At 28.2% G+C, this 24,720-nt stretch overlaps 1 protein-coding gene and 2 non-coding genes across 3 annotated transcripts in view; 1 reads left to right on the top strand and 2 right to left on the bottom strand.

The window, feature by feature from the left end:
- Nucleotides 1-16,914, bottom strand: part of LOC113384389 (kazrin-like) — a 387,846-nt gene extending 370,932 nt beyond the window's left edge. The window contains exon 1 of the mRNA XM_026622105.1: nt 16,483-16,914. The gene's annotated coding sequence lies outside the window, so the exon portion shown is untranslated. The remainder of the gene's footprint in view (nt 1-16,482) is intronic.
- A 3,541-nt stretch (nt 16,915-20,455) lies between these two features.
- Trnae-uuc lies at nt 20,456-20,527 on the top strand. The gene has a single exon. It is a non-coding gene; the product is annotated as a tRNA-Glu (tRNA).
- Nucleotides 20,528-21,277: 750 nt separating this feature from the next.
- LOC113387085 lies at nt 21,278-21,418 on the bottom strand. The gene has a single exon (XR_003368054.1). It is a non-coding gene; the product is annotated as a U4 spliceosomal RNA (small nuclear RNA).
- Nucleotides 21,419-24,720: the final 3,302 nt, after the last annotated feature.

Below are 24,720 nucleotides of genomic sequence, written 5' to 3'. Positions count from 1 at the left end.
TATTGTTTGCGGCTCCGTTACTAAGCCAACGGTCTTTCGATTAATGGTCCCAGCCGCTACATATCAGTTGACAATAAAGTACGGGCATCTGAATCGTGGATGATGATAAATACATCAAGTGTAATGGGCCTAAAACACGCCACCGAATAGATAACGAATAGACAACAATCTAAAGGCGAATTCACTCAAATTATAGATATATTATAGAGAAATTACAGACATATTGCAAATTTTAATATACAACTCAAAAGCTATGTATGGAAAACTTCATTCAATACAAAATCATATGAGTGCAAAGACCTTGTAGAATATTTGATCCATTAGATGCAAATGATAATCATAGTTCAGAAAAAGTATAATTATTCTAAAGAATTGATTCAAGAAGTGTATAAATGCAATAATGAAAAACCTGACTATGATGGTTCACTATATTATTAAATTCTGTTAAAGTGTTTTAAATCGCATTTTTCATTAACAAGTCGATATACATTTTTCTAAAATAAATAATATTTGATTTTTTTAAAATAGCAATCAAGATACTAATAATTTCCTAAAAGCGATAATATCAAAATATAATATGCTTATAAGATACAATAATATATTATAAGCTATTATAAGATGATCGGCAAAAAATAGTAAGAATAGATTTTCTTTTTAAAAATAGTAAAAATAGAAAACAGAATTAGATTTTACTCTGACAAGAAAAGTCTAATGCTTTAATATACTTATTTACCTACAATTTCAAAGTATTTGAATATTTATGTAGATCTACGTTAACTAATTTATATTATCTTAATTAACTATATTATCAATGATATTATTCAAACCAAAATAAGTAATCGAATCAAAGCCATTATTATCATTTATCAGAATAAAAGTATCAAAAGTTTAAAAAAAGCACCGATATACACCACTGGCAAAAAGTTTTATTATTTTAGAATTTTGATAAAATCCTAATTAAAATGGTGATAAAACTGATAATGAAATTTGGGTATGTGAAGAGCACTTCATAAATAATAACTTATCATATATTAAAATCCACCAAAACCAGAAAATGATGTTTGCAATACTGTTTATGATAATTCTCTAATCATTGGCTTATTATGAATTATCAGATTAACCATAGCAGTGAAATCTTTGTTTTTTAATTTAATTGACTTTGATACTTAAATCAAGTAAAGTTCCAAAAAATAATATATTTCATTGAAATGTAAATTTAACTGTACTAGAATAAAATATAACTTTGCTTCGTAATACTTCAGTTCTCCCTAAGATCCACCAACACTTTGAAATATTTTAGCAGTGAAACTAAGGAGAAATTTTCTTTCCTGACATCAAATTAAAAAAATGGTATTCGAAAAATTCTAATAAAAATATTACATTATGGATATAGGTCGACGAAAATTTGTATCCGAACACACACACATACACTCACACACACACACACACACAATGTTCAGAAGGTTTTGAAACGTAAAGATATATAAAAATTTTCATTTTCGATTTTTTTGCGATTACTTGCCCTACGGGATGTTAAAAATCTATTTAGTACAAATATGTGTTCAATACCTTGACCAGGTAAAGTTTTCCACACGTATTAAGTTTTATTGAATGACTGCCAAATTTTGCTTAGAAGAAGATTACACTAATTTCAATGAAAGCTTTTTCACCCTTTCGGTGAACTTTGGATTGAAAACAAGGCATTGCATTTCGAATAGTATAATCATGAAAAATAATTCTATGTCTAAATATTTGTATTAAACTTGATGTAGATGCTTATTAGTCTGCAATCTTCACATAACGAGCTTGTAATTTTTGTAAAATGTTAATTAGTATGAACTATTTTGACGAACATGCCAAAGATTTACCGCAAACCAATAGTTAGTATTGAATAATCTGGAAACTTCACTGTCTAGTATCAATATTATGTAATAAATATCATTGAAACAAACGCCGGAAATAGGATAAGTAATTCTCTATAGAACAACAATTTTGTATACCGCTATGCTGTGCATTGTCCATTCAAATTTCATCGGCCTAATCTGTACAGTTAGATATTTAACAAATATGTACTGGTGTATCTATATGCACATTATCTTTCGATGTTTGCATTGTTTGCCAGTTAATGATAATATACAAAAAAAAAAAAATATGAATGAAAATTTAATACACGTTTGTTTACAAATCAAATTAATAAACGGTTTGTTTCCGGTAATGGAAAGTCGGTCATACTATACTAACTTTTCCCGTAATTGATTTGGAGTTTAAATCTTTGTTACATAAATACACAGATTTTTATTAAATGTAAATGCTATTGGAGCATTCGTAATGGCAAAAACTCCAAGTTTTATTTCATCTGAGATTTTGATAAATTTCTAATTACAATGGCGATAGAATTGATGATCAAAACGACAACGTAAAATATTTTTTTCTGAAACCACGAGGTTTTGAGTTCAAATCCCACGCTGCATACGACCATATATCAAGCAATAGTGGTACAGACGTTTTCATTCGAAATTGTAGACCCAAAAATGTTTCCAAGTAAAAATTACTATATATTCGGGACATTGCGGCTATATATATCAAATCACAAATTAAATTATGTAGTATGTAAGAATTACATGATAAAGAATAACCAACCATTGGGTTGCCTTGTAATAAAATAAAAATGCCGAAATTTGGATCACAGTAACACACACACTCACTCATAACTCAAACGATTCAGAATGACTTGAACATCAAGAGCATAAAATTTCCTATCGAAGTTTCAGAAAAAACTAATTTCTACTTTGGAAAGTAAATCGAAGAAGAACTATTTGCCAACGATATTGGTAAACTCGTGAATATCATTCTTTTGTATAAATCGCTATTATTTGATTTATGAAGTTGTGAACAATTTATTATACTATTCGAAGAGAAGAGATGTATAGATACACCATATACAAATTGTATGGTAATGTGACAGAAAGTTAGTCTGTGAATATTCAAGAAGTTTCCGAGATATTTTGCCGACACCTTAGTTCGTCGGAAGACACTGCATTATCAAACAATGAAACAGTAAAGGTATTTGTTTTGTTTCAATTTTCATATCAAAAGTTTGAAGATTTATGACAATTGAATGCGAAACTAATGCTGAAGTGTATACAGTATTTATACATACACAAACTATAAAATTAATATGAAATAGGGCGTAAATATGCAAGTTTTTATGTATATTGCGCCTCGGAATGTACAGGAGCCACAGGTATATTTAAATAAATAAAATTTTTCACCCTTTTTAGAAATGGAACATAATAATTATAATTATTATGGGGATTATTTAATAAAACGACAAAAACTGAACGCAAGATTTAGCACTATATATAAATAAAAATCCATGGAAAATATCTGTAAAATACTCAGGAATGGCATGTGTGCTACTTTGAACTTCATTATTGTCTCAAATTATAAAATAATAAAAGGCAGAAAACTGACCTCTAGATATTAAGTTAATATTTAATAAAAAGTATAATTAAAAATAAATTTAATGTTTCCACTAATGAGTAATTAAATAATAATAGTCCAAAAATTTTGTAGAGCTATTTGCAACAACTAATAACAGGCGTTTTTCAATAGGATCTTAAACCATATTAAAATATTTTTTTGTCTCTTTGAATAATGTTCATTAGTAATAAAGTAACACTCGTGATGCACACATTTATTAATTTCAACTATTATACATATTTATATAATAACAAATTATAAATTATATATTAATAATAGCATTGAAAATATTTATAATATTTGAAAACAATAATGTAATTAAAGTCATACTTCAAATATGACATGATCGGTTTGTCATTGCTATTAGCATTTAGGACTTGAATCTTCATTAGAGAAAGAAAGTAATTGCTGATTAATAAATTCTATAATATTTCACACAGTGGATTATGTTAAACAACGCCCAAAAAATATTGTTTTCACAATTTCACTCATCATATAATTGTGTTTGAAGAACTTCGTGTAATTAAAATTAACATACATTCATTGACTGCTTGCATTTTTTTTACTTTTTCGCTAGCGATACAATCTCATTTTTGAGCAGCTGTAATATCTGTCTTGCCTATTTTCAATTTTAATAAATTCAAAAAATTATAGAAACTACGAATAATATAGACATTATTTTAATAAACTCACGTTTCGTACACGGCACAAATGTTTCATTTGTTTTATTATTTTCGGGTAAAATATTCTTCTGATTTAGGCATTTATTATTAAATCAATAATTGTACTACGATATAACCTTAAAATCTAATGACATTCCGATATAATGCTCCTAGGTGACGCATACAACGTACGCCGGTACACATACAACAAAAAATCTCTATTCACTCGACACGACGACTAATCACAATCGACCCGTATAGAAATGATTTCATCGATAGCGAATGACGAACAGTTGGAGCGTAACGCAACTTCCGTTGCAATTTCACAGATTTACTCCCTAGTCGCGTCTAAAGAAGTTTTACTTAAAAACATGCATATCGACAATCTTGCGCACGTTTTGTTAGATGAATATATCAAAAATAAAAACATAGAATTTTTCTTTTTTTTATTATCATTTATGTATATATGGACTATGCATATTACACCGAGATGGAATTTGAGAATAGAAACACGTCACGTGCATTATTTGTAAATTCATAACCGCATATGCACATGCACATGTATGCATTATGCTAATTTGCACGTTTGAGTGCGTTTCTACATTACGGAAAGGATAATTTTCATGCGAATAAGAGCGCATTAGGGCATATTAATACAAGTGGTTTTGTTGCTTTCTTTCACATTTATAATAGTTGGTTCAGCTGTAGTACAATACTGTATAATAATATATATTTTAACGGTATATATGTAAAATAGAAATAGATATACACATGATAATTAGTAGTAAGTAATAAGTAATACTATAGCTGTATCTGCAACTTCGTTCGCATGAAATTTAACAACAAAGTTAAAAGGTTTTGCATTTTCATTTTAAAGACTCGCGAATTCCGAGATTTATATGAATTTTGCCACCGGAGCGGCGGCATCCGAGTGGAAAGGGTTAACTGCTATATATTATCAGTTTTTTATATTATACGGAAAATTTTTCTTTATATTTGGTGTACGATTTACTTGGACTTGAACAAATATACTTTTGACCTTTCTCGTGCTTTTATGAACATTCGATTTTCTTCTAACGATACCTAACAGGTATATGTTTAATGAATTGTTTTTTTTTATTTTCATAGGGAAAACATTTTTAAAATATTATATTGTTTTCTTTAATTTAATTAGACTTAGTAATATTAATGAGCTTTTCTGTATAGTGTTGTATGTGATTTTATTGATGCTGAAGACCAAATATAACTAGTGGTGTATGGCATCGTGCGTTAAGGCAAATTGGAACTTCCCGTACCGTAACGAAATATTCGAGAAATACTGAATGTTTTCAAATAGATTATTATAAATATTGTAACATTGTCTAATATTTATAAGAATTATATAAATTGAATTGCAAAGTTGAAATTATTTGTTTAAAGTATATTAGGAATTAAAAATAAAATCTGAATTGTTTCTGATATACAAAATAAAAATTTAAAAAAAATTGAAACAATTTTTTTTTCCAAAATCAATTATTTTGTTAAAACTAGCAGAAAGTTTTTTGAATCATTTAAATCGGACGCATAGTTCTCTCAAAAACTGCCATATTTTGCACATTTAGCTCTGTATCTCTAAAATGGCAGGACCTGCTTTGCCAAAAACTAATCACCTCTTCTCCCAATCATTACAAATTGAATGTTTTTTCTAGATCATTCAAATCGGATACTCCGTTCTCTCAAAAACTCGATTTCTATTATCTGCACTCTTTGCTCTTTATCTCCGTAACTGCTGGACCTGCCTTTGCCAAAAACTAATCAGCACATCTCCCTATCAATAGGAATCGAATGCTTTTTGAACCTAATCCTAAAAACGTTTATTTAAAAAAAAATAACTTGGCGTTACTAATTAACTTATAAATAAATGATTATTTATAAGATCAATTTCAATGTAAATTTGAATATTGAACAAAAATAAACTTAATTCGTAATTATTATTATTTACTACTCAAAAGTAAAACAGCAGTAAAAATGTTACAAAATAATCTAAAATAAAGTAGGGTAAGACATATGAAATAAAAGATTATTAAAATATTTTGAATTAAAATAAGATAAAATGCAAAAAACTAAGAAAATTAAATAATCTAATGAACTTTTTTGTTAAAATTCATGTGAATGAAATCTCGGGTACAGCTAGATGAGGTAAGATAAGATGAGATAAGATAAGATGATTTTTGCTAAGCTACCTGCAAATAAAAGACCCATGAAAATCGGTCCAGCAATTTTGGAGATTAGCTCAGACTAACAAATTTTGATTGATTGATTGATTTAGTACATTCACCCTATTTATATTCACATGCATTAAAAACGACTATTTTATTATTACAGCCATTCCAATTTTATTGAAATTTATAGATTACAAAAACGCATATTAATAATTATAATAGGCGTTTTTAATAGAATGCAATCAAATGTTACATATCATTACTTTTTAACTAGTAATAAACTTGTTTATTCGTTTTATTTATTTATTCGAAATTAATGAAATAATGATTTTCTCAAAATACTAGATCATCGTGTCAACATTGTTTAGAAAAAAAGTTTAATAAACGTCGTTTAGAATATATAATTTTTCATATATTGGAACAATTTGAAAGTGTAATATGATCTGTGATGATAATGTAGTTTCTGATAATTTAGAAGGCAATCCAACGATAATACTAATGACATTTTTACTTTGATGTCACTCCTGCTTGATATCAGGCTGCCCGAAGCTGGCATTAAAATTGAAACGTTCTGGTTATATGTAAAGCTAAAGCTCTAACCACTAAACCACGATAAAGTTTAATATTTAACTGATATTCTTTTTCAGATCTGAATTCACCAGAGGATTAAAACGAACGAAAGAGAAATTATTCTGTTCAATGGTTCTCTAAAATGGTTCGATTCTCTAAATTGTTTTGATATTCAATCAACCTTTAAGTCCGACTACGACGGTCAAGGCTCAAAATAATTACAATGAAGAGACATTTTTTAGATTTATGTCTACGATCAAATTATCTAAACTGTATCTCAATATAAACTTCAATTTAATTTATATCTAGGTATTTGACTCAGTATAATCATAAAAAGAATAACTAACAATAAGAATAGAACTATTAGATACAAATTCAGGGTAATTTTGTAGATTAAACCAATTTATATTTCTTCATCTGTGGATTGAACCAAATTTTACATTTACTAATTTGCTAGTAACTAGTAGTGTGTTCTAATCATCACACTATGTTTATATTTAAAAATATAGGAAAAATTTCTCTAAAATGCATTTGAATAATAAACTGAAATATACAAAATGATAAACGAAACTGTAAACAATGAAAAATAGTAAAAACAAAAAAATTAATTAAGTTAAAAAAGCAATTTTACAAGAGAAATTAAATTAATAGTTATTCTAACTCAACTGATGAATATTTCTGACAAAATACCTGATCATGGTTACATACAGAGTTATATCTGTAAAAAATATACCTATGAAATTTATATTTTGCATTGGTTGAATAATGAAGTTTTTATTTCGTAAAAACCATTTAAAATTAAAAATAAGACATTAGAATTTTTTGGCCCCTACCTGCCCCATTTTACCTCGTCGATAAAAAGAACCAGGTGACAAACTTTTGAAAAAACAGCAAAAAAAGGTTTCTACAATGATGGGATATTTGGAAATTTTACTGAACATAATCATATGTTTAGTATCTGGTATCTGTTGTGGAAAAAAATGGTTCGGTTTTCACAAAATAATTGCTCAAAGTCAAATTGGACCTATGTGCCTCGCCCTACCCTATATCCCATTACAATGATTCACCAAGTAAAGTAAAAATTTTCAAATATTCTTCAATAATTTTTCTTGCAAGTGCTTTTGACAAAACATGTTTCATATGGATTTATAGATCAGTATTGCACAAAAAAATTTATGATAGAACATATTTGGTTACGAAACGTCGTAAATGAATATCTACAAAAAACTTAGTTTTTTATTTACTAGAGTACTTGTTCGAAAAAGAAACGTGAATCAATTTATTAAAAATTAAGGATGTATCTATTAAATATACATATTTATTTATATTAACAAAGTCTAATAATCGGGCATAACATCAATAAAAAACATGAATTTCTTTTAAAAATTTATTTTAAATCCATACGTTTCGGCTATAATCCTAGCCTTTATTCAGTGGAAAAATTAGTTATCTTAGTGTTGAATTGGAAAATTTTAATAATCCATGGTATCAAGATATGGTAACGCACTACACTATGTGTATTAAACTTGTAATTACACAATATTTTCACAAAATACTAATTTAAAAAAATTACTGGTTGAAGATATAATTTATATCTTCAACCAGTCTACGAATAACACACTATCCAATTGTGATTTTTTAAATTAGTATTTATGAAAATATTGTGTAATTACAAGTTTAATGTTTATAATGCATAGTGTAGTGCATTACCATACCTTGATACCATGGATTATTAAAATTATCCAATTTAACACTAAGATTAACTAATTGTAAGTACTATTTACTGTTTTATTTTTTCTTTTCACTCCAATTCAATTGTTTTAGTTTTTAATTTTATTTTTAGTTTCCACTGAATGAACGCTAGGATTATAGCCAAAACGTATGAATTTAAAAGAAATTTTTGAAAGAAATTCATGTTTTTTATTGATGTTATGCCCGATTATTAGACTTTGTTAATACATACGTCAACATCAAATTCAGAACCATACAAAATATTTATATATAATAAAAATAAATTATTTATCATATAACAAAATCCATTATCGAATTTATTTCTGTAAAACAAAACAAAATCTAAACAAAACCTCTCTGTTTTCAGTATCAAATCCCTTTTGACATTCGCACACCCCATCACCCCAACTCCCTTTCCCCTTTACAAAAAAAAGTACGAGACACCCTTGAAAGGCAACGACAACAAAAGGAAAAACATGTGTGTTAAACCACGCCCTTACATACACACATATAAAAAATCATGCGACCTTCAAAACCACCCTCAATCTTTCTGAATCATTAATAAGCTACGTCTGACCACTCACCTGGGGGGTGAAAGGACACAGGAAAAAAGTTCACAAAAACGATCACAAAAGTTGGAACGATCACTTGGAACTAATCAGAGCACTTCACAATGGTAATAAATAATTATCCTTTGGTCAGGGGTCCTCACACTCGCGGGAACTGTCAAGTGGTTAAGACAGGTGGGTAAGGTGGGAAGTACTAACTAACGCACTTTTAGGAAAAATTTTTTAGACACAATTTTGAAAGTTATAAAATTTCAAGTACATTTAAAAATTTCAATTTAAATTCATTTATAAATTTATTATTTTCACGTGTATTTCTACTATCCAACGATGCCTACCGCTCTGTTTGGTGGCAGCGCGCCGACTGATTCACAAGTCGCCCAGCGTTCTGGTGGAACCCAAGGCGCATGCTCAACTATCGTATTTTCTCGGCCTACGGTTGAGCGCAACTCGACATGCGTACTTGTTGCTGTAATTGTCCCTATAAAATATTGATTTCCTACAGCAGCAGGAATTGGACATAGCGGAAATGACAGCTGTAATTTGTTGTTAATAAATGAATATGAAATGGATTTATTATGTAATGTTTTAAATATTTTTGTTTTTTGTTATTCATTGATTTTATGTTTTTTTTTTAATTTTGATGCTTGAATGCGATGGACAAAAACGTGCGCGGATACAAGATCAAAACATAGGGACGATTACCGCGCGTTGTTGTAGGTCCGTATAATGCGCATTGTGTAATGCATAACATGTTACGGACTATGCAACGAATTGTTTTGTAATACATACTATAGAATTTTGATAAATATATTCAAAAAAAATTCTCGTAGGGTAATTCTCGTGTGTATTTGCATTTGTTGTAGCTATTATTTAGTAAAATCCTTTTAAAATTAAAATAAGAAATTGGACCTATTTGTTACTGGCCGTACCATTTCATCCCATGCGACAAATTTTTGAAAAAAAAAACAGCAAAAAAAAAACATTTATACAACAATTAGCTGTGAATTTTACAGAATATAGTCAGATAATTAATTTGTTTGATATATGTTATTTATTGTGATATAATTTGTTTGATTTTCACAATACAATCCTTTTTCCTTTTACTTAAGGTAATAACAAATACTGTTTAGGGATATAACGAAAAAACAGTTTTTTATATGAATCTTATTTTTTTAATCAAAATTGCGGACTTTAAGTGAGAACTTTATTATTCGATTATATGTAATACGATTATATGTTATTATATTATACCTTATATTTTTCGAACTAATTGTTATTTTCGCTTTTGATCCTTGAGTAAAATTCTATTAAATTTTTTTAACTTCCCGTAGGGCAAGTTATAGTAATCGCAAAAAAATCGAAAATGAAAATTTGTATATATCTTTATGTTTCAAAGGTTTCTGAACATTTTGGCATACCTTAGAAAAAATGGATGTATGTGTGTGTGTGTGTGTGTGTGTGTGTGTGTATGTACGTGTGTGTATGTATGTGCGGATACAAATTTTCGTCGACGATTTCGGGAACACGGATCAACCGATTTGAATAATTCAAAAAACATTCGATTCGTACTGATAAGGAGACGTGCTGATTAGTTTTTGGCGAAGGCAGGTCTAGCCGTTCCGAAGATACGGGGCAAAAAGTGCCGAAAACGGTAACTCAGGTTTTAAGAGAACGGAGCGTCCGATTTTAATAATTCAAAAAACATTTTACTTATATTGACTAGGTGAAGAACCGATCAAATTTTCATAAAGGCAGGTCTAGCGGTTTCGGAGATCTAATGAAAAAAGTAAAAAAAATGCCATTTGGCGGTCAAAAATGATCATTAGACTTTTGCATATCAAATTATCAGATATTTTATAGAGATTTTAACAATAAGTATGAATTTGGTTTACATTCCTATGGGTTCCGTACCAATGTTTACGCGTTAGACGGCGACGTGGCGCTTACGCGCTTTGATATTTTGTCTTTATGCAGTTAAAGCAGTACGATTGCTTTGAAAAAAACTTTAGATCTTCCAAAATATGTCAAAATAAAAAAAAAATTTTTTCAAAAAAAAAAAAATTAAAAATTTTTTTTTCTTTTTTATATAATTTTTTTCTCAAAAAAAGGAATTTTTGGTCCAATTTATAGTTTCTTAAAAATCTTATTTTTTTGAAGTAAATTTTTTTTAAAAATGTTAATTGTTTTTTTTAAAAAAAAATTTTGGTACGGGAAGTTTCAGCAATTTGCCTTAAGGCACGATGCCTTAATTGCCTTAAGACAGAATTCCACTTACAGCTAGTTCACAATTAATTTGATGTAGATGTTTGAATAGCAATTGTCTTTTTTTCATATTTTTTTTAATTTACTTATTAATTTTCAAAGTAACCGGGACAATTCAGGATCAAGTCTAAATCCACATAAATTGCTTTTAGAAAAACCAGGGACACAAGGTGGAAATCCGGGACTGTCCCAAACAAGCCGGGACGTATAGTCCCTTATTATTAGTATTAGATATTTTTGAGCGAATGGAGCATCCGATTAAAACGATTTGCATGTGTTGACAGTGTAATTAATATGTTTTTAGGAAAGGCAGATCCAGCGGTTTAAAAATTTTGAACAAAATTTAAATTCAAATGATTTTGTTTAATTGCAGAATTTCAAAACATTTAATTTTTTTAAATATCAAAAGTGATTCGTATTTTAATTTAAATTCTATATGGTCATACATGACTTAATCATGTGATAGTATTAGATAATTAATAAAATAATATTTGTATGCATATGTTAAAGCAATATCAAAGCTTATGGAAAGATTTCTTCAAAATATGATTGTGATTCTGATAATTCACCGAGTATTTTATCTGAAGAAGAATTTGTGAATATCCAAAACACTTCAGTAAAACTTTTGTAATATTAAAATTATTTCCAAAACCCATATATGATGATTGAACTGAATACTAAATTTGGCCCTGCCTGATTATAAATCAAATACTGGGCCACGCCTGCCATTAGTTTGTAAATAATTCTGATAGAATTATATAAATACAAATTGAAATCCGTGAATTGATGTTTTACCTACCTCATAAATATACTATGATAAAAATGTTGTTGAATCGTATTTTATTTAAAAATGAAATAAAAAATTACCAATATTAATGGCCCAATTCATGTTATGATTCAAACATCTAATGCATCGTAAATCCTAATAAAGCTAATGCTAATTATTTTATGCTTATGCCATCATAATTATTCTCTTTTTTGATACAAGTTTTCAGAATATGATTCAATATTGGTAATCCAACATTATAATAAATTATAAAAATGCACACACAAGTAATATCCAGAATGATCAAAAGTAATTATAACTCCAAATTCAATGACTCATTCATTTTAAACAATTACAAAAAAATGTGAATGACAAAAAAAATTTTACAAGATTTTCAAAAAGTACAATTATTTATACTGTAAATATAACATTATATAGCATTTGATATTAAAGTATTTTAATACAGGTGAATAATTATTATTTTACCGGTTCATTTAAATTTAGAGTAAGTGATTCATGGTTGGAAAATATTCAATTAATAATGAAATAATGTTGGAATAGCAAATATGCAGAATATGTGACCAAAATAAATTACTGTGCATTAGTATAATTAAAATCATTGTTGATTAATTTATTTCGAATGTAGCAAAATTATTAGAATTGTAACAATATGACATTATAATAAGTCATGTATTCACGTTTACTTTAAATTACTAAATGAATTTTAATGCCATATTTTTGATGGGTCCATTTAATTTTTATAAATCCACAATATTCTTGTTCGTAAAATTTAACTATTCATTGAAAAAAATCGAATATTCTGGAGAAAAAAAACTTTTTTGTCTCAATTTTTATTTCTCTTTTAATAACAAATTTATAATTCAAAACTTAATTACATCAGATGATAAGAATATGATTAATTGAAAATCTTAAGTTTTTAGATAAAATATCACAAACCATATTTCTTGAAAGTTTTTATATTTTTCATCACATTTGAGGACAGCAACAGTTTCACCAAGGTCAAAAAAATATTTTTAAAGTATTTTTATTTTCAAATTGATTGTAATATCCGAAACTTGATTGAATATCGTTTATAAGGGTAGTCAGATTATCTTATTTTAATCGTTATATACGATGAATGCTATAGCATGCACGTCATTACGCTTCTATTTTAGAAAATTTGCTTGCCCAAGCTAATTAGTGAATACGGAAAAAGATAAGATAATACAAAAATACATAGAGAATCAGGTTTAATAATTACAAAATCATGAGGCTATATAAAATTAAATTTAAAATAATTGCCTTTAAAATTTGAATGCTATAGCATTCATGTCATTCACGTGCGTTAACGTGTTAAGTATTTATTATTGAGAATATTTTGAAAACTTGTGACAGAAAAATCATATTTGGCATTGCAAATTATGAAGAAATGAGGAAACCACATAACTGATCTTTATCTTTATCAAAATTTGAAAACTATACCAAATCACTTTAATGGATTTCAAAGGATTCAAAACGACCAAGCTGGTTCAGATTTATTAGTTAATTAAGCTTTTTTAGCTCTTATTCAAAATGTTCAAATTATAAAAATTAAAGAACACGTTTAAAATTTTAGATTCACGACACTATTATAAAAGAAATCACATACGATTATTGTATCACAAAGGAAACAAATTTTGGATGTGGACCCAAATGTTTGAATATTCAAATTACTTTTAAACTAGGTTTAGTATCAAAAGAGAATAACATAATTATCAAAACACATTTTCCAAAACGGATTTAAGACAACCATCACGAAAGTTTCTGAAGATAGAAAGATCGATGGCGCCGTATTCAGTTGTATGTAAGTTTCTCCTGTTTATAATTCATCCTTGTTAAAAACATCCCCAGAATCCCCGTATCATTAGTGTTGCTTAATTTGAATATTAATTTAAATAATTTAACTTATCTAATGTTGACTATGTGTCAGAAATTCGTACACCGAAACATGTATTGATTTAATAAGATAATTTGTATACGTGCTGCATCTTCGATATTTATCTCGTGAGCTACGAGAAGTGATTAATTGCCCTAGATATATTGAATTCGTGCTCCCTTGTATATGGGATGGAATTTAACCTTTTGACTATGTAATGAAATTTTCTTAAAGCTAGTTTAGTTCAACAAAATTGAAATAGTTAAAAGCATATACCAGCGAGGAATAAGTTTATACAGACACATAATAATTTAATAAATTTATTAATTTTCATTTTATCCATGATTTTATACATATAATTTTTAATAATATATCGGGGGCTAAGAGTGACGAGACCCGTTTCGAGCTGCCTGTTGTCAAGCAGTGCAGTAGTGATAACGGGTTTCACTTGGAAATATAGGTAGCAATATATTTCCAAGAGTAGCCCTTGCCCGGCATTGCTGCACCAATAAAATGTCAGCCTCATTAGATTAATTATAATAACAAAATAATCAAATATGGATGAATTGACCATTGAGTTACCATCTAAAAATACGAACTAAGGAGAAGTTTCAGCCCAACAGCTCATTGGAAGGAAGGTTCTGATTGATGTTAAGATATTAGGAAAAAAAATATTACATGTGAAATATGTTAAATATTACGCCTAATACTTTTGCTCGTAGATCATCATGGCAGTTAAAAGCAAAAAAAAAACTTCTATAAAAAAATCTTCGCCAGTTTTGAAAATACTAAAAATTACAAAGATTATAGTGAAAAATTACAATGAATTAAATTTCAAAGTATGTACTTCGCTGAATTAACATTCCTGTTATCATTGAAAATATTGAAATAAATTATTGGTAAGTGGTCTTGAACAGAAATCGACTTGCACTTCTTTTAATTAACAATTGAAATTTATTTGAAAATTTTAAAACTGTTTAGAAAATTCAATAAATGCTTGTAATCATTACGTGATTCTTTGCAATTATACCTTTCTTTTTGAGCCCCAAGATCAAAATCATATTAAAGATATTATACTTTTAATATATATAATTCATTAATGTCTAATTTTTATATAATATTTTGGCCTAAAAAATCTTTCTGGATATTAGAAAGCAAAAAGAAATAAAACCCGCGTGTATTTAGTTTTAATTGCTAAAATTAATTTTAGTATTTTTTTTATTTTGTTAGTAAATTGTTACTTTACTATTTACTAGGCTATTTATGTTAGAAGTTAAAATCTTTTAACCCATTTTACGCATCCGTTTCATTAGTGCTAGAAAAAATGGTATGGTATTTCAGGTATTTCAATTGTAAAATTTTATTGAATTGAATTTGAAAAAAAAAGATTTTAACAGGGTTGTATTCAGCAATCAACATAACTATGAAGCTAATTCTCTGATAAAATAGACCGTAACATAGCGTTGTTATGGTAACGCTATGTTACGATTCTTTCTTTATATAAATTGGCAGTAAAATGCGATTGGGCGTTTCACGCATAAAACGCTTGAACGCACTGAATAATTTAACACATAAAACGCCTTGGGCCTCATTTGACGCATAAGATGCAGTTTTTATAACTTTTTTTTTCATAGGTTTAGTTTTATATCTAAAACGCCTGACTGCAGAGCAAATACATAGCATTTTGATAGTTTTTACTACCAATTTATATGAAAAAAAGAACCGTATAGCAACGCTATATTACGAACCATTTTATCGAAAAATAGGATCCTATATTACTTTGCCATATTGTGGTACTGTGATACCTAATATATGCATGGAGCCGGAGCTTGATGATAATTTTCAATAAGTTTATAATAGATTACTATAGATTCAGCTAATTTTAATATTGTAGTTTATACAAGTATATTGCCAAACACTCCACGACCATTAAATACTTGATAGACAAAAAGTTGCATTTGGCCGAAAAGGTCTGGCAACTTTCCTGTACATACTAGACTGATGGAAAATATCAAAAATAACGTATGTGAAGTTTTAGTTGCAAATTACAGCAGTGGTACTACGTTTTCATTATATGGTACAAAATGATTATTACCAAATAAGATCAGTGGCGTCGGAACCGTGTGGGCTGCATGGGCTTGAGCCCACCCATCAATCTCAAAAATATGATATAAAAAGAACGAGCCCGCACTGGCTGCCTACAAATTAAAAACGAGCCCACCCATCAAAAATTTGCTTCCGACGCCACTGAACAAGATGACTATTACATAACAAGATGACTCACCAAACATAATAATATAGGAATCCTAGCAAAGGAACTCACCTGTTGAATTTCAGCATGAAGCATTTCTTTCTCATTATTGCAACACGTATCATCACTTTTATTCACTATACTATAATATTTAATAAGTTTTAACTTTTTTAACCTGAATAAATAAATCATACAATAAACAAACACTTCACAAACTATCAACTTTAAATGCCACCTTTTATATCAAAACTGCGGTAAAAAATGATTGAGTAAATGCGGCGATACGATGATATGCAATTTTGAGCAAATTATAAAAAATAATACTGGAATCTTTTATGAGCTATTAAATTCGGAATATTGTACAAATCGTAATACGATATACACTTATATTTAGTTTATAACACTAGTACATCAAAAAAATAAAGACCGATAAACAAAACTGCCATCATACGTAACTGCTATTAAGATCACATTTAACGCCCGGTGTGAGATGTGCTTCGATCGATAGTTTGGGTCAAAAAGAACCACTAGCAATCGGCGTTGATTTAGAAATGCGTCCAAAGATATGTAAATATTTTCAATTCTTAGATGGCATGCCACGTAAACATTGCAACTTCATCACAGACATGCATGCCTCTGGCGGCGAATTCCACAATTACAGTTGTGCAACAATCCATACTCTTCTTTACATATGGCACAATCCACAACTGTACAAAATGATAGCTTAAAAGAAAAACTATGTGGGTACCAATGTTAAAATGATTACATTTGGGCAAAATAATAAATATTTTAAAAATAAGTAACTCACGAACTGTCAAAAATCTATGGGTTGCTGTGCGATCCGGCGTTTTACACATAAAACCTAAACCTTAAAAGGCAAAAATGTTAAATATCAATTTTATCATAAATTCAACTTATTTATGTCACCCTGATAACACATACTTGAAGTCTAACCTACGTTAATATTATGACATTTGTGCCTTTCGGAGGTTACGTTTATAAAAATACAATCATTGGAAAAAAATGAAAAATATCAAAACAATTTGGCTGTACTCATAAACCCAGCATTTTGTGATTAAAAAAAAAAATATAAATTTAAGAGATGATGATTACAACCATATTATAACGATTAAATCAAGTCGAGTCTATAATTTCATAATTAACATATTGTACGTTATTTTGTTGTATTTGTTACTATATTTCACTTATTATAATTTTATTATTATTAATATTTGCTTTTATTTTATATTAAATCAACATACTACGGATATCATTTTATTGAAAACTAGCTGACCCGGCAAACGTTGTTTTGCTAAGTAAGTTATTTTATAAACAATTTCTAGAGTATCTAAAAAATTAATACTTTTTGTGTAAGGATGTGTTGTTTGAATTGCTATATACAATGAGATATTATAGAAACAATAAACCCCATTAGTTTGTATATATTTTATTAATACAACCAAACTGAAAGTTTTATACACTTTCTATAGAAAACATGGCATAATTCAATCCAAGTCTTTGTTGGTCTTTCGACTTATATAGTCATTACAAATTCCATTTAATCGATTAATGAATGCGTTTCAAATTTTTTGAAATTTTTTTTGGATTCTGGATTTTGTGTATAATTGTAAATAATACTATTGAGCTTATACAAATTTTTCAAATTTCTGCGAGGAGAGATACAAAATGATTTAGGTATCTCTTTTTTGACCTGCTTTTTGAAAAGTTTCTAGTAATATTCGATGAATAAAAGTAAATTTAATAAAAAGTATATATGTAGAACAGGGCAAGGCGCAAAGGTCCAATTTGACTTTAAGCAAATATAAATTTTATTATGAAAATCAAACCAATTACATCACAACAAATGACACATTTCAAATGAACAATTATCTGACTACGTTCAGTAAAACTACCAGCTACTTCATCATTGTAAAAACGTGCTTTTTTGCTGTCTTTAAAAAATTTTTATCTAGACCTTTTTACCCTATAATGGGGTAACTTGGAACGGCCAGATGGCAAGCAGGTCTAATGTCATATTTTAATTTCAAAAGTATTTTACAAAATAATTACATTTTCAACTAATTGCTAGAAAACTACCAATGGAAGAAAATACTTTTACTATGGATTTTCAAAGATTACCATTTATCTCCCAATACCAAAGTCATAAGAATCAAGGTTATAGCTGATTATACATATTTTCCCTTAACATTCAAATACTGTTGTTAAACAATGCTTAGCTTTACTGGTTTTTGACACTTCGGTCGTGGATCTTCATATATTACTATCCATTCTTGAATAAATTCAGGAAATTATAACTGGAAATAAGCTATTCGACAAAATGTTTCTTTGATCGATTTCAAATTTAGGTTCTAAATCTGAATAATCTAGAAAAGGTTTTATAAATACCAATGAGTACATAATTATACAAATGAGTTCTTTCAGAGCATTGTGTTTGAGAAAAATATGATTTGTCAACCATACTGAGTTATACATAGTTCGCTTCACTGTTTATACGAATGGGCAATGGCACTATCATTATATTATAATTGTTAATTATTTATTTAAAATAAATAATTTTATTATTAATTCCTTACAAATATTGAATTGTCATCCATACGTGATTACATAGCTGTCATTTGCTTATTGTTATTCCAAGTCGAACGGGATAAAAGGTATCCTATGTCCTTCTCCTGGCTCTGAACCAACTTTTACCAACTTTACCAAAGCCAATTTTCAGTTAAATCGGTTCAGCCTTCTTGAGTTATAAGTTCTGACGATATATCTCCAGAATGCACAAACCGAATTCGACAATTTTGCATTTGCTGGAAAGGTCTGGGGCTCCGTGAGGTTTATAGCTGGGTTATAATATATGAGAACCAAAAACTAATATTCTATCACTATAGTTAACTTAAGGTAGTCGATTACTTCAATTAGACCTTTTTATTGTCGAATCAAAGCACATTTGCTGATAATATATATATGCCAATTAGTTGTAAACACCTGAAACATTTTATAAGATATGTATAAAGAAATTACAAATTAACAACAATTAATGTATAACTATTTACATTTTTATTACAAATTTTGAGGTTATGTCAAGAAACTATATTTCAGAATATTTTTTTTATTAATTTGTTGATGATTATACTTATTGCTGATATATAATATAAACACCTCAAATACTCTATTTAAATACGTATAAACAAATATACATAAATACTTAATTATATAAATAATTACATTTCCATTTTCAAGAAATAAATTTCCCCATCGTCCATCTAGCATCGCTTGGTATTATTAAGAATTAATTTATTTGCCACTTTGTATTAATTTTCCGTGGCGATTAAAATATTTATATTATTCACGTATTAATTTTCAAATAATGGTCATTAAGAAATGCATATTAATATATTTGTATCAAAACAGAAACACCGAATGACATTTGACAATCGAATGCAAATGTCATGGATGAAATCATTGTTAGTATCATAGATTGAATAAACTACATGGATAGTTTATAAATAATTAATTTTAAATTAGAATGAAATAAAGGGATAAAAAGTATCCTATGTCCTTCTCCTGACTCTAAACTACCTCCCTGCCAATTTTCATCTAAATCGGTTCAGCCGTTCGTGAGTTATAAGTGGTAGCACATAAGGCGATCCTCTTTTATATATATAGATTTTATTCTTTATTTTGTACTCTTTGTATTAAATGTATATAATTGTTCATTACTGTCACTAAATGTTAATTATTTAGCAGTTGTAACAAATATAGTAATTAAAAAAAAACCTTTGTAAAAAATCTAATTAGTCAAATATTTTCATTAATAGCAGATAAGCATATTGTCAACGAATGAATTAGTGTATGTATAATAATTTTCAAAACCAAAATAAAATTATGATATTATAGAAATTGCTTTCAATGCCACACGTTATCAGTGTAAAGTAAATTAATTCGCATATTTGAATAAATATTTACATATTTTTGTAGTATCAGCTAAAATGCTTGCGATAATATCGAAACGACGAAACTTGCTTTCAACTCCCATATGGTCTAGTGGCTAGGATACCTGGCTTTCACCCAGGAGGCTCGGGTTCGATTCCCGGTATGGGAAATATTTTTATTGCAAAATAATTAACTTTAATTAATAATTGTTACTGCAAATGCTTTCGTAAAATAAATTATAATTTATTCTTGCAACTAAACCATAGTATGTAAAGTTATTCTTCGGGCACACTTTCTATCATTTCATGACATTCACATATGTTCAAAAAGTCGTAGAACATACAATTAGACAAACAAACATTTATAACAGCGATTGCAATACATTGTTTAAAATTATGTGGTTGAATTATTTAGTTTCACATTTAACATTAACATTTACATGTATATTTAACATTCACAATTAACATTTACCATTTAAAATTTGATTATTTTTATTAATTTATGCAATTCCTTAGATTTGCATTTTTACAATTAGTTAAACAATAATCGTTTTAAATTTCGAAACTGATTTCGATAATATTTTTTTACTTTATATGATTTTATACTAACATCAATAATATTTTATACAAACATACAATACAATTTATATTATTTGTACTTTTTATACAAATATTATATGATTAATTATTAACATTAAAAAAATACATTTCATTGTATTGCAAAAATACAATTGTGAAAAATTCAATTCAATTCAAAAACATATACATTTTTCATTAAATTTGTTACAATTTCATTATTTGTATTTTTACAATACAAAGAAATGTTTTTCAAAACATGTACTGTTATTAATATACCAAAACTAGCTATTATTATATTATTTACCTTTGGAGGTAAAATAACATATGAAGAGATTATTGGGGTCCTTTCGAACCCTCCAAAAATTGCCATAGCCCACGGTATTTCACGTGGTCTCGGCGGGGTATTGGTAAAAGTTTTCAACTAGCAATAATCGCACCTCGGATGAACCTCATTGGTTACGATATCGCCACTGCGCAAAGCTGACGAACGGAGACAAAACCGTCTCTCATATCCTAACACGAGCAGTATTCCGCGGCGTGCGCTACAGAACGGAACATTGAAACTGCTTGTAGGTAAATGATATAATAGTAACGATGAAGGTTTCGCTCCTTTTTCATTATTATTATTATATACAAATGTACATATTAATATGTATACATATGAACATTTATACATATGTATATAGAAGACGTTACTTTTTATATTAAGATAAAAATAACAAAAATTAATATTTCAAATATTTTTTGATTTTCCCGTATGAAGAATTAAATAAGAATTCCTAATTTTATATATTCTCGACGTTTCAAGTCATTATTAATCGAATGAGAAAATTTGGAAAAAGTATGTGTGTGTGTGCGTGGTTGCGTGTGTGTGTGTGTGTATGCGAGCCGATTTTTTACATTTTTTCGACGTTTTCTCAAAAACGGCTAAACCGAGTCCAAAAATTTAAAAGACTTGTAATTTAAGAGAACGTTATTATTGAAATAAACAGTTGAATATTTTAACTAAATAAATAGCCTTTATCTAACTTCATTTCTTGTTGATTAATTTGATTATGTATACGTATCGATAAGTAACCTTGCCTTAAGGCAAAATGCTACTTACAACAAGTTATATTAATAATTTTGAACTATTAAAAATTAATTTAATGAAACAAAAATGATATTTTGACCTCTTTTATTTTTAAAAAAAATTGATATTTTAAAACATACCTTTTGTTTCAATTGGATGTATTTTAGATTTGTAGTATATTTGGCCAATTGTATTTGATTACAGTCCATGTTGTATTTGAGCCACTATAACAGCCAAGTGTTTGGTAAATTTGCTTACTATTATAGCCATATAAACTTTTTTAGAATAAATTTTAAGTACCTTACATAGTGAAATTTCATTCCAACAGTCTTGTCACAGTCTCTTGACATATCTAAAAATATCACAACTATCTAAAATATGACATCTAGTAATTTTCTTGGTTAATATAAAAAAGAAAAGATGTATCAGGTCGTCCAGAGTTGATCCTGGTTGGCCCAGCGTTGGTCTCCGAGTTGGCAATAATATTGTTGTTATTCAGCAGGTGCACTCAAACAAGTTAAACTAAAATGGGCTTAATCCAGTTATAAAGTAATCAAATTTAACTAATTAGAATAATAATAGAATAGAAATAAAATAATATTCTTATTTTAGCTAATACTTATCTTAGGGACATGTCGATATTATCTTGTTTGCTTGAGAATTTCTTGTTTCAACAAAAATGTGTTTTCTATAGACTTCAGAAAATTTTCATAATATTCAATTCTGTAAAATTTTTCAATTTTATAAAATTATTACGTTGGAAATCCCACTTATATAGAGAACAACATATAAATATTACATATTGTTATAGATTAATAATTTTGATTTTTTTTAATGGAATAAAAATGATATTTCAAGCTGTCGTTGTTTTGTTTTTATGTCAACTTGACATGTCTAAAGTATACATTTTGTTTTAATTGTTTGTCTTCTAGATTTTTAGTGAAGACGATATATTTGAGAATGATGAGACTTTACATTTACTATGAATATATGAGTAGCAGCAGTTATTTTTTTATGTAAGTTTCATATGTATATGATATGAAACATGTTATTGCAATGAGAGCTTAGGATTTAATGTTATATTTCACAAATGTTATTAAATTTGGGTAAATACTACGTATTCAGACTTTAACTACATATGTCATTAATATAATCCTAACTTTTAGAGAAATTTTGCTTCAGCAGCAAACGGAACTGCGGAAGTTTTGAGTGCATGTGTTTACAAATCGCAACTGTGCGCATGCGAATATTCGCGTTTAAATTATTTAATAGGCAGCTGATGGAAATTTTCATCAGAATATTTTATTTCTCAATTTAACATGTAATAGATTTCAGAACAATTTGATCATGTTTTGGATACATTCTCTGAAACCAAAAAAATATTTTTTTTTATAGTCAAATTCGAACACGAAAAATACTTATTAAGATGTACCAAACTAATATTGTATCAACTAATTCTTCAACGAATGATATTGTCTTTTATATATAGCAATTACAGCTGCTTCTGTTTTCTGTAAACATACTTTACGGATTTCATAATTGATGGGACATTGGCTATGAGTTTAAAATCCTTAAGTGTTTAAAATTTAGAATTTAGTAAAATCTAATATTATATATCCCAGAGGCGCCTTGTCTAATGCTTGTTTCTAGACTCTGAGAAACGTGTTAGGAAAGTTTAGGAGAAACGAATGCGCTTTGTTTTACATATACCGCTTATGTTGAATTTCATGGACGAATATAAAGTAGTTTAAACGTAGAATTACACAGAGACACAAAATAGTGCATTGTTCTGGAATTTCTAAGTACAGTAAAATAGTCCTTTAAAGCAAACACTATATCACGTGAACTCTGAATGCAAATTTTGTTATTTTTGAGTCAATAGGAAGTATACGTTGCTTATAATAAGTAATGAGCGGTCTACAATTTCTTTTTACCGAATATTTATTTTAAAATAACCTCGCATTTGTAAATAATCTCGAACTTTTGAATTATTTATTAAATCCACATGAGCTTAGAAATGAACTCATAATGATAAAGTTTCAGATCTAGTAATTATGATGGAAGTGCGGCCAAATCTTGCAACCACTTCTCAAATGGTTAATGATATATGAAAATAGTTAATCATATATTAAAATTGTAGAAAGATATATATATATATATATATATATATATATATATATATATATAAGTAATAAATAAATGATTGTCTGCCCAAAAGCAGGACCATGGTCACCACTAGCAGTGGCAGGAGAGCACCATTATCAATGATTGACTTTTTCTCCATTGTTTACTATTACAATTACCATTTCATTAGCATTCTTCACATTTTACACACTTCTAGAAATTTTCCGTTTCAAAGTTTTGATTCCATGCTTCCTGGTCCTGTGTTTCGGCTTTCAGTTCCCTTTTCCCATCAATAATCTGCATTTTTTTCTTCCTAGTCCTTTCAGCAGGGGTGGGCAAAAGCCGGCCCGCGGGCCGAATTCGGCCCTTTTGCTTATTTTATCCGGCCCGTTGAAAAATTCCGTTTTTTTTTCTGAAATTTAGTAAATTTCAAGATTTCAGAGCTATTGAAAAACCTTTATCGTTAATTAGCCAACCTTTCAATTTTGATGTGCTAGAAGCTCCTGTTGAAATTCAACTAGAACTAATTGACTTACAATCAAATAATTTACTAAAAGAAAATTTTCACTCAAACGCTTTCTATGGCGC

This window comes from Ctenocephalides felis, unplaced genomic scaffold, assembly GCF_003426905.1.
Source record: "Ctenocephalides felis isolate EL2017-DRISC unplaced genomic scaffold, ASM342690v1 CF-g0.4_SCAFFOLD_03571, whole genome shotgun sequence".
Lineage (NCBI taxonomy): Eukaryota > Metazoa > Arthropoda > Insecta > Siphonaptera > Pulicidae > Ctenocephalides > Ctenocephalides felis.
This window is presented reverse-complemented; position numbering and strand designations above follow the sequence as displayed.